Source organism: Arachis stenosperma, chromosome 5, assembly GCF_014773155.1.
Source record: "Arachis stenosperma cultivar V10309 chromosome 5, arast.V10309.gnm1.PFL2, whole genome shotgun sequence".
Taxonomy (NCBI): domain Eukaryota; kingdom Viridiplantae; phylum Streptophyta; class Magnoliopsida; order Fabales; family Fabaceae; genus Arachis; species Arachis stenosperma.
This window is the reverse complement of record NC_080381.1, coordinates 33,487,903-33,499,848: the sequence shown is the minus strand read 5'-3', so window position 1 is coordinate 33,499,848 and position 11,946 is coordinate 33,487,903. Positions and strand designations below refer to the sequence as shown.

Genomic DNA, 11,946 nt, shown 5'->3' with positions numbered 1-11,946 from the left:
AAAGAAGAACTGAAAATAAAAACAAATAGTGAGAGGAAAGAAAAATATAAAGATAAAAGAACAAGGGAGAATTAGGATTGGGAGAGAGAGAGAGAAAGAAAAGTGAAAACTGCACGGCGAACAAGTGTAGTTGTGCGGCGAAGGCGACGCGTACGCGTGCAGCACGTGCGTGGGTCGCGGAAATTTTCTTAATGACGCATTAGCGTCAGGCACGCATCCGCGTACCCTGGGTTTTGCACGATTCGCGCGAAGGCAGTCGCGCGCACGCACAACTCTCTGTTCACATGGCTTGAAAACCCAAATTTTCAATCGACGCGTGCGCGTCATGCACGCGCAGGCGGGGATGGCCATTTGTGTAAATGACGCGCACGTGTCAGGGATGCGTACACGTGGTCAATTTTGTGCGTCTAGCACACTTCCAGCCCCAAGCCAGCACAACTCTCTACCCAAATACTCTTTTTACTTCAATTTTTCAGGTCACACGTACGTGTTGCTGATGCGCCCGCGTGAATGTGAAAATACAAACGACGCGCACGCATAGGGTACGCGTACGCGTGGGTTTGTTTGTGCTAGAGGCATCATTCTTGCGCCACTCCCGCGCATCCTTCTGTTCAAATTTATTTTTCACGCACACATGACTGACGCGTTCGCGTCAGCGATGTTGCGCGTCATGTGCTTTTTTTTAGAAGTGTCCAGTTCCTGTTCTAAAATAGCTGCATGATCAGAAAATTAGTAAGAACTCAATAAAAATAAAATAAATAAGAAAACTACTACTACAAAAAATAAAAAAAGCTAAGGATACGAAATTATCGGGTTGCCTCCTGACAAGCGCTTCTTTATCGTCACTAGCTTGACGGTCAGCTCCTCTAAAGAGGAGGATCATAGGGGCTCAGCTCTTCACCCCTTACTTTGAACTTCTTTCCTGTCTCTCCATAACGTAGCTCAATATGCTCCAGAGAGAGGATTCTGATTACTGTATAAACCCATGTTAGATTGCTGGTCAACACCACCTTCATTTCTGGGGAGAAACCTTCAGTGGGGGATCTTTTTGTTTCTCCATCCTCTGGGTACTTTCTTCTTTTTGGGAACCTCCTCCTTGGTAGATGATGCATTCCTAACACCAAACTTAGGTTTGATGTCAGGAGGAATTTTATTGATTGTTACCAAGGGAGGTTTTAGCTGCAGATTCTACTGTGTATCATCAGAGGGTTTTTGAAGGGTTGGATCAATAAGCTCAGTCTGCATGCACCTCTCTTTTTCACCTGTTAAATGTATATCTTTGAAGACATGAAAGACCAGTTGCTCATTATGCACTATAAGTACTAATTTACCCACTTCTACATCAATCAGAGCTCTTCCCGTGGCTAGGAATGGTCTTCCTAGAATTATAGAGGCATTCTCATCCTCTCCCGCGTCAAGAATCACAAAGTCTGTTGGGAGGAAGAACTTACCCACTTTGACCAAGATATTCTCTACTAATCCGTATGCAGGCTTCATAGATTTGTCTGCCATATGTAATGCTATCTTTGTGGGTTGTGCCTCTTGGATTTGCAGCTTCTTCATCACAGACAAGGGCATTAAATTGATGCTTGCTCCCAGATCACATAATGCTTTCTCAAAGATTGTGCTTCCAATGGTGCATGGAATTTGAAAGCTCCCTGGATTTGGCATCTTCTTTGGTAAGTTATTCTGAATTATGGCACTGCATTCTTTAGTCAAGAGTACTATCTCATCTCCCTTTAAACACTTTTTCTTTGACAACAGCTCCTTCATGAACTTGACATAGATAGGCATTTGCTCCAAAACCTTAGCAAAAGGAATATTGATTTGCAACTTTCTGAAGACTTCCAAGAACTTTAAAAACTGCTTGTCCTTGGTCTCCTTTTGAAGTCTCTGAGGATATGGCATCTTAGGCTTGTACTCATGAGCCTTTGGCAATGTAGGATAAGTGTCAAGAGAGTCTGGGAATGGGTTGTCCACACGCTTTGGAGGGGCGTGCTCCAAATCTCCTTTCTTCTCCTCTGGAGCTTCTTTTTCAACTAACTCTTCATTGACCTTGGTCTCAGAGCCAGCTACTTTACCACTTCTCAATTGAATAACCTTGCAATCTTCTCCTGGATTCACCACTGTATCACCTTGAAATGTACTTGAAGACCTCTCAAGTATTTGCTTACTCAGTTGGCCCACTAGCACCTCTAAATTTCTAATGGAGGCTCTGGTTTCCTGCATAGCTTGTGCTTCCGTACTTGCCACTTGTCTACTTATCAAGGTGATAGCCTTGCATTCCTCTCTTGGATTTGGAATTGTGTTACCAGGAAGGCTATTAGTGGTCCTCTGATCAATTTCAGTGACTTTTGTGGCAAATTGACCCATTTAAATCTCCAGGTTCTTGATGGATGCTCTGGTTTCCTGTCTAAAACCTATCAATATTGCTTCCAAATCATTATTCTGTTGGAAACCGCCTTGAGAACTATTGTTGAAGTTCTGAGGTCTCTGAGGTTGATCCCTCCATCCAAAATTTGGGTGATTCCTCCACCCATGATTGTATGTCTTAGAATATGGATCATTGTTGGGATTCTTATGACCACTCCCCATGTAATTCACCTGTTCCAAAGAAGGTTGAGCATAATCATAATTATCATTTTGCACAAAATTACCTGCCATGTCATAGGAGATTTTTTTTGGTGAATTTTGTTTGTTGATAGCTGAGACTTGCATGCCACCCATCTGTTGAGTAAGTAAATTTATTTGCTGAGACATCAACTTGTTCTGAGCAAGAAGAGCATTAACAGCTTCTACTTCCAACACGCCTCTCTTCTGAGAGGTCTCAGGGTTCACCGAATTCCTGTTAGATGAGTATAAATATTGGTTGCTAGCAACCAATTCAATAAGCTCAATAGTCTCCTCCGGTGTCTTCTTCTTGTGCAATGAACCTCCTGCAGAATTGTCTAAGCACATCTTGGATATTTCACCCAAACCTTCATAAAAGATATCAAGTTGAGTCCATTTGGAGAACATGTCCGGAGAGCATTGCGTAGTCAGTAGCTTGTATCTCTCCTAAACTTCATACAGAGTTTCACCATCCTTTTGCCTGAAGGTCTGAACCTCCATCCTAAGCTTAGTCAGCTTCTTTGGTGGGAAAAATTTAGTGAGAAACTCAGTAACCACCTTGTTCCAAGTATCCAAACTTTCTTTGGGTTGAGAATCTAGCCATAGCTTTGCTCCATCCCTCAGAGCAAATGGGAAGAGCATGAGTTTGTACACCTCTGGGTTCACTCCATTTGTCTTCACAGTATCACAAATCTGCAGAAAATTAGAAATAAATTGATTTGGGTCATCGTGGGGAAGACCGTGATACTGGCAGTTTTGTTGTACCAGAGTGACTAATTGTGGCTTCAACTCAAAGTTGTTCGTAGCTATAGGAGGCACCATTGTGCACGAAATTGTGATCATCAATGGCGCCATCAACATGGTACGCTCAATTGCAATCTCAACTCTTTATCACAACTTTGCACAACTAACTAGCAAGTGCACTGGGTCGTCCAAGTAATAAACCTTACGCGAGTAAGGGTCGATCCCACAGAGATTGTTGGTATGAAGCAAGCTATGGTCATCTTGTAAATCTCAGTCAGGCGAATTCAAATGGTTATGGAGGATTAATGATTAAAAGATAAATAAAATATAAAATAAAGATAGAGATACTTATGTAATTCATTGGTGAGAATTTCAGATAAGCGTATGGAGATGCCTTGTCCCTTCCGTCTCTCTGCTTTCCTACTGTCTTCATCCAATCCTTCTTACTCCTTTCCATGGCAAGCTGTATGTTGGGCATCACTGTTGTCAATGGCTACAGTCCCGTCCTCTCAGTAAAAATGTTCAACGCGCTCTGTTACAGCACGGCTATTCATCTGTCGGTTCTCGATCATGTCGGAATAGAATCCAGTGATTCTTTTGCGTCTGTCACTAACGCCCCACAATCGCGAGTTTGAAGCTCGTCACAGTCATTCAATCCCTGAATCCTTCTCGGAATACCACAGACAAGGTTTAGACTTTCCGGATACTCAAGAATGCCGCCATCAATTCTAGCTTATACCACGAAGATTCTGATTAAGGAATCCAAGAGATATACATTCAAGCCTTGTTTGCATGTAGAACGGAGGTGGTTGTCAGGCACGCATTCATAAGTGAGAATGATGATGAGCATCACATAATCATCACATTCATCAAGTTCTTGGGTGCGAAATAATATCCTAGAACAAGAATAAGCTGAATCAAATGGAAAATAGTAGTAATTGCATTAATACTCGAGGTACAGCAGAGCTCCACACCTTAATCAGTGGTGTGTAGAAACTCCACCGTTGAAAATACATAAATGATAATGGTGATCATTGGCTTCGGCCTCAGAGAGGGAACCAGAAGAACCAAGATCTGATCTAAGATAGCATAGGACTAATCAAAGATGAAAATACAATAGCAAAAGGTCCTATTTATAGAGATCTAGTAGCTTAAGGTTTACAAAAATGAGTAAATGACGTAAAAATCCACTTCCGGGCCCACTTGGTGTGTGCTTGGATGGAAAGCCCTGGATGTCTACTTTCCAACGCAATTAAAAACACGCCAATTGGGTTTCTGTAACTCTAGAAAATCTACTTCGAGTGCAGGAAGGTCAGAATCCACAGCATCTGCAGTCCTTTTCAGCCTCTGAATCAGATTTTGCTCAGGTCCCTCAATTTCAGCCAGAAAATACCTACCTAAAATCACAGAAAAACATACAAACTATAGTAAAGTCCAGAAAAGTGAATTTTAAATAAAACTAATAAAAATATAATAAAAACTAACTAAAACTACTAAAAACATACTAAAAAACAATGCCAAAAAGCGTATAAATTATCCGCTCATCACAACACCAAACTTAATTGTTGCTTGTCCCAAGCAACTGAAAATCAAATAGGATAAAAAGAAGAGAACATACTATAGACTCCAAAATATCAATGAAACTTAGCTCCAATTAGATGAGCGGGACTAGTAGCTTTTTGCCTCTGAATAGTTTTGGCATCTCACTTTATCCTTTGAAGTTTAGAATGATTGGCATCTATAGGAACTCAAAATCTAGATAGTGTTATTGATTCTCCTAGTTAAGTATGTTGATTCTTGAACACAACTACTTTCTGAGTCTTGGCCGTGGCCCAAAGCACTCTTTCTTCCAGTATTACCACCGGATACATACATGCCACAGACACATAACTGGGTGAACCTTTTCAGATTGTGACTCAACTTTGCTAGAGTTCCCAATTAGAGGTGTCCAGGGTTCTTAAGCACACTCTTTTTTTTTTTGGATCACGACTTTAACCGCTCAGTCTCAAGCTTTCACTTGACACCTTCATGCCACAAGCACATGGTTAGGGACAACTTGGTTTAGCCGCTTAGGCCAGGATATTATTCCTGTAGGCCCTCCTATCCACTGATGCTCAAAGCCTTGGATCCTTTTTATTACCCTTGCCTTTTGGTTTAAAGGGCTATTGGCTTTTTCTGCTTGCTTTTTTTTTTCTTTTTTTTTCGCATATACTCTCTTTTTTTTTTCTGCAAGCTTTTCACTGCTTTTTCTTGCTTCAAGAATCAATTTGATGATTTTTCAGATCCTCAGTAACATTTCTCCTTTTCCATCATTCTTTCAAGAGCCAACAATTTTAACATTCATGAACAACAAATTCAAAAGACATATGCACTGTTCAAGCATACATTCAGAAAACAAAAAGTATTGTCACCATATCAAACTAATTCAACTAGTTTCAAAGATGAATTCGAAATCCTGTACTTCTTGTTCTTTTGTGATTAAAGCATTTTTTCATTTAAGAGAGGTGATGGATTCATAGGACATTCATAACTTTAAGGCATAGATACTAAGACACTAATGATCATGTAATAAGACACAAACATAGATAAACATAAGCATAAAAATTTGAAAAAATAGAAAAATAAAGAACAAGGAGATTAAAGAACGGGTCCACCTTAGTGATGGCGGCTTGTTCTTCCTCTTGAAGATCATATGGAGTGCTTGAGCTCCTCAATGTCTCTTCCTTGCCTTTGTTGCTCCTCTCTCATGACTCTTTGGTCTTCTCTAATTTCATGGAGGAGGATGGAATCTTCTTGGTGCTCCACCCTTATTTGTCCCATGTTGGAACTTAACTCTCCTAGAGAGGTGTTGATTTGCTCTCAATAATTTTGTGGAGGAAAGTGCATCCCTTGAGGCATCTCAGGGATTTTATGATGAGGAATTTCCTCATGTCCATGAGTGGGATCTCTTGTTTGCTCTCCGGATATTCACTCTTTTTAAGTTTAAAAGGGACCTCGGGGATCACCTTCTTCATGGCCACAACTTCATAGAAGTGGTCTTGATGCACCCTTGAGATGAATCTCTCCATCTCCCATGACTCAGAGGTGGAAGCTTTTGCCTTCCCTTTCCTCTTTCTAGAGGTTTCTCCGGCCTTAGGTGCCATAAATGGTTATGGAAAAACAAAAAGCAACGCTTTTACCACACCAAACTTAGAAGGTTTGCTTGTCCTCGAGCAAAAAAAAAAAGAAAGGAGTAGAAGAAGAAGAAAATGGAGGAGATGGAGGGGGCTTGGTGGTTCGGCCAAGGGGGAGAAGTGGTGTTTAGGTTGTGTGAAAATGAAGGAGTGAAGAAGGGTTTATATAGGGGTGGAGAGAGGTGTAGGGTTCGGCCATTATGGGTGGGTTTGGGAGGGAAAATGGTTTGAATTTGGATGGTGGGGTAGGTGGGGATCCTGTGGGGTCCACAGATCCTGAGGTGTCAAGGATAGCTCATCCTTGCACTAAGTGGCGTGTAAAACGCCCTTTCTGCCAATCCTGGCATTAAACGCCGGGCTGTTGCCCTTTTCTGGCATTAAACGCCAGTCTGGTGCCCCTTTCTGGCGTTAAACGCCCAGAATGGTGCCAGACGGGGCATTAAACGACCATTTGCTACCCTTACTGGCGTTTAAACGCCAGCAAGCTTTTCCTCCAGGGTGTGCTATTTTTTTTTCTGTTTTTCATTCTGTTTTTGCTTTTTCAATTGTTTTTGTGACTTCACATGATCATCAACCTATAAAAAACATAAAATAACAATGGAAAATAGATAAATATAACATTGGGTTGTCTCCCAAAAAGCGCTTCTTTAATGTCAGTAGCTTGACAGTGGGCCCTCATGGAGCCTCACAGATGTTCAGAGTAATGTTGGAACCTCCCAACACCAAACTTAGAGTTTGAATGTGGGGGTTCAACACCAAACTTAGAATTTGGTTGTGGCCTCCCAACACCAAACTTAGAGTTTGATTGTGGGGGCTCTGTTTGACTCTGTTTTGAGAGAAGCTCTTCATGCTTCCTCTCCATGGTTACAGAGGGATATCCTTGAGCCTTAAACACAAAGAATTCTTCATTCACTTGAATGATCAATTCTCCTCTGTCAACATCAATCACAGCCTTTGCTGTGGCTAGGAAGGGTCTGCCAAGGATGATTGATTCATCCATGCACTTCCCAGTCTCTAGGACTATGAAATCAGCAGGGATGTAATAGTCTTCAACCTTTACCAGAACATCCTCTACAAGTCCATAAGCTTGTTTTCTTGAATTGTCTGCCATCTCTAGTGAAATTCTTGCAGCTTGTACCTTAAAGATCCTTAGCTTCTCCATTACAGAGAGAGGCATGAGGTTTATGCTTGACCCTAGGTCACACAGAGCCTTTTCGAAGGTCATGGTGCCTAATGTACAAGATATTGAGAACTTTCCAGGGTCCTGTCTCATTTGAGGTAATCTCTGTCTAATCAAGTTATCCAGTTCTTTGGTAAGCAAAGGGGGTTCATCCTCCCAAGTCTCATTACCAAATAACTTGTCATTCAGCTTCATGATTGCTCCAAGGTACTTGGCAACTTGCTCTTCAGTGACATCTTCGTCCTCTTCAGAGGAAGAATACTCATCAGAGCTCATGAATGGCAAAAGTAAATCCAATGGAATCTCTATGGTCTCAGTGTGAGCCTCAGATTCCCATGGTTCCTCATTAGGGAACTCATTGGAGGCCAGTGGACGTCCATCGAGGTCTTCCTCAGTGGCGATCACTACCTCTTCCTCCTCTCCAAATTCGGCCATGTTAATGGCCTTACACTCTCCTTTTGGATTCTCTTCTGTATTGCTTGGAAGAGTACTAGGAGGGAGTTCAGTAACTTTCTTACTCAGCTGACCCACTTGTGCCTCTAAGTTTCTAATGGAGGATCTTGTTTCAGTCATGAAACTTTGAGTGGTTCTGATTAGATCAGAGACCATGGTTGCTAAGTCAGAGTGGCTCTGCTTAGAATTCTTTGTCTGTTGCTGAGAAGATGATGGAAAAGGCTTGCCATTGCTAAACCTGTTTCTTCCACCATTATTGTTGTTGAAACCGTGTTGAGGTCTCTGTTGATCCTTCCATGAGAGATTTGGATGATTTCTCCATGAAGGATTATAGGTGTTTCTATAGGGTTCTCCCATGTAATTCACCTCTTCCATTGATGGTTTCTTAGGATCATAAGCTTCTTCTTCAGATGAAGCGTCCTTAGTACTGCCTGGTGCAGCTTGCATTCCAGACAGACTTTGAAAAATTATATTGACTTGCTGAGTCAATATTTTGTTCTGAGCCAATATGGCATTCAGAGTATCAATCTCAAGAACTCCTTTCTTCTGATTCGTCCCATTGTTCACAGGATTCCTTTCAGAAGTGTACATAAATTGGTTATTTGCATCCATTTCAATGAGTTCTTGAGCTTCTGCAGGCGTCTTCTTCAGATGAAGAGATCCTCCAGCAGAGCTGTCTAATGACATCTTGGACAATTCAGATAGACCATCATAGAAGATACCTATGATGCTCCATTCAGAAAGTATGTCAGAAGGACACTTTCTGATCAATTGTTTGTATCTTTCCCAAGCTTCATAGAGGGATTCACCTTCCTTCTGTCTGAAGGTTTGGACTTCCACTCTAAGCTTACTCAATTTTTGAGGTGGAAAGAACTTTGCCAAGAAGGCATTGACTAGCTTTTCCCAAGAGTTCAGGCTTTCTTTAGGTTTTGAGTCCAACCATATCCTAGCTCTGTCTCTTACAGCAAAAGGGAATAGCATAAGTCTGTAGACCTCAGGGTCAACCCCATTGGTCTTGACAGTGTCACAGATTTGCAAGAATTCTGCTAAAAACTGATGAGGATCTTCCAATGGAAGTCCATGGAACTTGCAATTTTGTTGCATTAGAGAAACTAATTGAGGCTTAAGCTCAAAGTTGTTTGCTCCAATGGCAGGGATAGAGATGCTTCTCCCATAGAAGTCGGGAGTAGGTGCAGTAAAGTCACCCAGCACCTTCCTTGCATTGTTGGCATTGTTGTTGTTTTCAGCTGCCATGTCTTCTTCTTGTTTGAAGATTTCTGTTAGGTCCTCTACAGAGAGTAGTGCTTTAGCTTCTCTTAGCTTTTGCTTTAAGGTCCTTTCAGGTTCAGGGTTAGCCTCAACAAGAATGCTTTTGTCTTTGTTCCTGCTCATATAAAAGAGAAGAGAACAAGAAAATATGGAATCCTCTATGTCACAGTATAGAGATTCCTTGAGATGTCAGAGGAAAAGAAGAATAGAAGGAGGAGGTAGAAGAATTCGAACTTATCAAGAGGGATAGAGTTCGAATTGTGTATTGAGGAGGAGTGTTAGTCTATAAATAGAAGGATGTGAGAAGATGGGAAGAATTTTTGAAATTAAATTAAAAGATTTTGAAAAAATTTGGAAAAATAGAAGAATGATTTTCGAAAATTAAAGTTGGGAAAGAAATAAAGTGATTTTTGAAAAAGATTTGATTTTGAAAAATTATGGAGATTTGAAAAAAAATCTGAATTAAAAACAAAATCTTCCCTCTTGTGCCATCCTGGCGTTAAACGCCCAGAATGGTATCCATTCTGGCGTTTAACGCCTAAAATGCTACCCTTTTGGGCGTTAAATGCCCAGCCAGGTACCCTGGTTGGCGTTTAAACGCCAGTTTTCCTTCTTCACTGGGCGTTTTGAACGCCCAGCTTTTTCTGTGTAATTCCTCTGCTGCATGTTCTGAATCTTCAATTCTTTGTATTATTGACTTGAAAAGACACAAATTAATTTTTTTTGAATTTTTAATGATGAGGAATAATCAAAATGAAACTAAGATCAAATAAACAATGCATGCAAGACACCAAACTTAGAAGTTTGTATACTACTGACACTAACAAATTGAGAATGCATATAAGAAACAACAAAACACACAAAACAAGAGAATTTAAAGATCAGAGCAAGGAAATCATCAAGAACATCTTGAAGATCAATGAAGAACATAATGCATGTAATTTTCGAAAATTAGAAGACTAACAACATGCAATGGACACCAAACTTAAAATTAGACACTAGACTCAAACAAGAAACATAAAATTATTTTTTTGGTTTTAAGATTTTATAATTTTTTTGGATTTTTTCGAAAATTATATGGAAAAGAAAATAAGAAGATTCAAAATTTTTAATAAGAATTCCAGGAATCATGCAATGTTAGTCTAAAGCTTTAGTCTAAAGAAATTAGACATGGCTAGCCAAGCTTCAGCAGGACATTACATTCAAGAGCTAAATTGATGAGAATCAACCAGCTTTTGTGATGATAAGAACATCACCTTGAAACTCTAGAATTCATTCTTAAAAATTCTGAAGAAAAATACCTAATCTAAGCAACAAGATGAACCATCAGTTGTCCAAACTCGAACAATCCCCGGCAACGGCGCCAAAAACTTGGTGCACAAAATTGTGATCATCAATGGTGCCATCAACATGGTACGCTCAATTGCAATCTCAACTCTTTATCACAACTTCGCACAACTAACCAGCAAGTGCACTGGGTCGTCCAAGTAATAAACCTTACGCGAGTAAGGGTCGATCCCATGGAGATTGTTGGTATGAAGCAAGCTATGGTCATCTTGTAAATCTCAGTCAGGCGAATTCAAATGGTTATGGAGGATTAATGATTAAAAGATAAATAAAACATAAAATAAAGATAGAGATACTTATGTAATTCATTGGTGAGAATTTCAGATAAGCGTATGGAGATGCTTTGTCCCTTCCGTCTCTTTGCTTTCCTACTGTCTTCATCCAATCCTTCTTACTCCTTTCCATGGCAAGCTGTATGTTGGGCATCACCGTTGTCAATGGCTACGGTCCCGTCCTCTCAGTGAAAATGTTCAACGCGCTTTGTCACAGCACGGCTATTCATTTGTCGGTTCTCGATCATGTCGGAATAGAATCCAGTGATTCTTTTGCGTCTGTCACTAACGCCCCACAATCGCGAGTTTGAAGCTCGTCACAGTCATTCAATCCCTGAATCCTACTCGGAATACCACAAACAAGGTTTAGACTTTCCGGATTCTCAAGAATGCCGCCATCAATTCTAGCTTATACCACGAAGATTCTGATTAAGGAATCCAAGAGATATACATTCAAGCCTTGTTTGCATGTAGAACGGAGGTGGTTGTCAGGCACGCGTTCATAAGTGAGAATGATGATGAGCGTCACATAATCATCGCATTCATCAAGTTCTTGGGTGCGAATGAATATCTTAGAACAAGAATAAGCTGAATTGAATGGAAAATAGTAGTAATTGCATTAATACTCGAGGTACAGCAGAGCTCCACACCTTAATCTGTGGTGTGTAGAAACTCCACCGTTGAAAATACATAAGTGATAATGGTGATCATTGGCTTTGGCCCCAGAGAGGGAACCAGAAGAACCAAGATCTGATCTAAGATAGCATAGGATTGATGAAAGATGAAAATACAATAGCAAAAGGTCCTATTTATAGAGATCTAGTAGATTAAGGTTTACAAAAATGAGTAAATGACGTAAAAATCCACTTCCGGGCCCACTTGGTGTGTGCTTGGGCTG

At 40.6% G+C, this 11,946-nt stretch overlaps 1 non-coding gene across 1 annotated transcript; it reads left to right on the top strand.

Moving 5' to 3' along the window:
* The first annotated feature begins 8,905 nt into the window (after positions 1–8,905).
* On the top strand, positions 8,906–9,009 carry LOC130984416 (small nucleolar RNA R71). The gene has a single exon (XR_009088354.1). It is a non-coding gene; the product is annotated as a small nucleolar RNA R71 (small nucleolar RNA).
* The last annotated feature ends 2,937 nt before the right edge of the window (positions 9,010–11,946 follow it).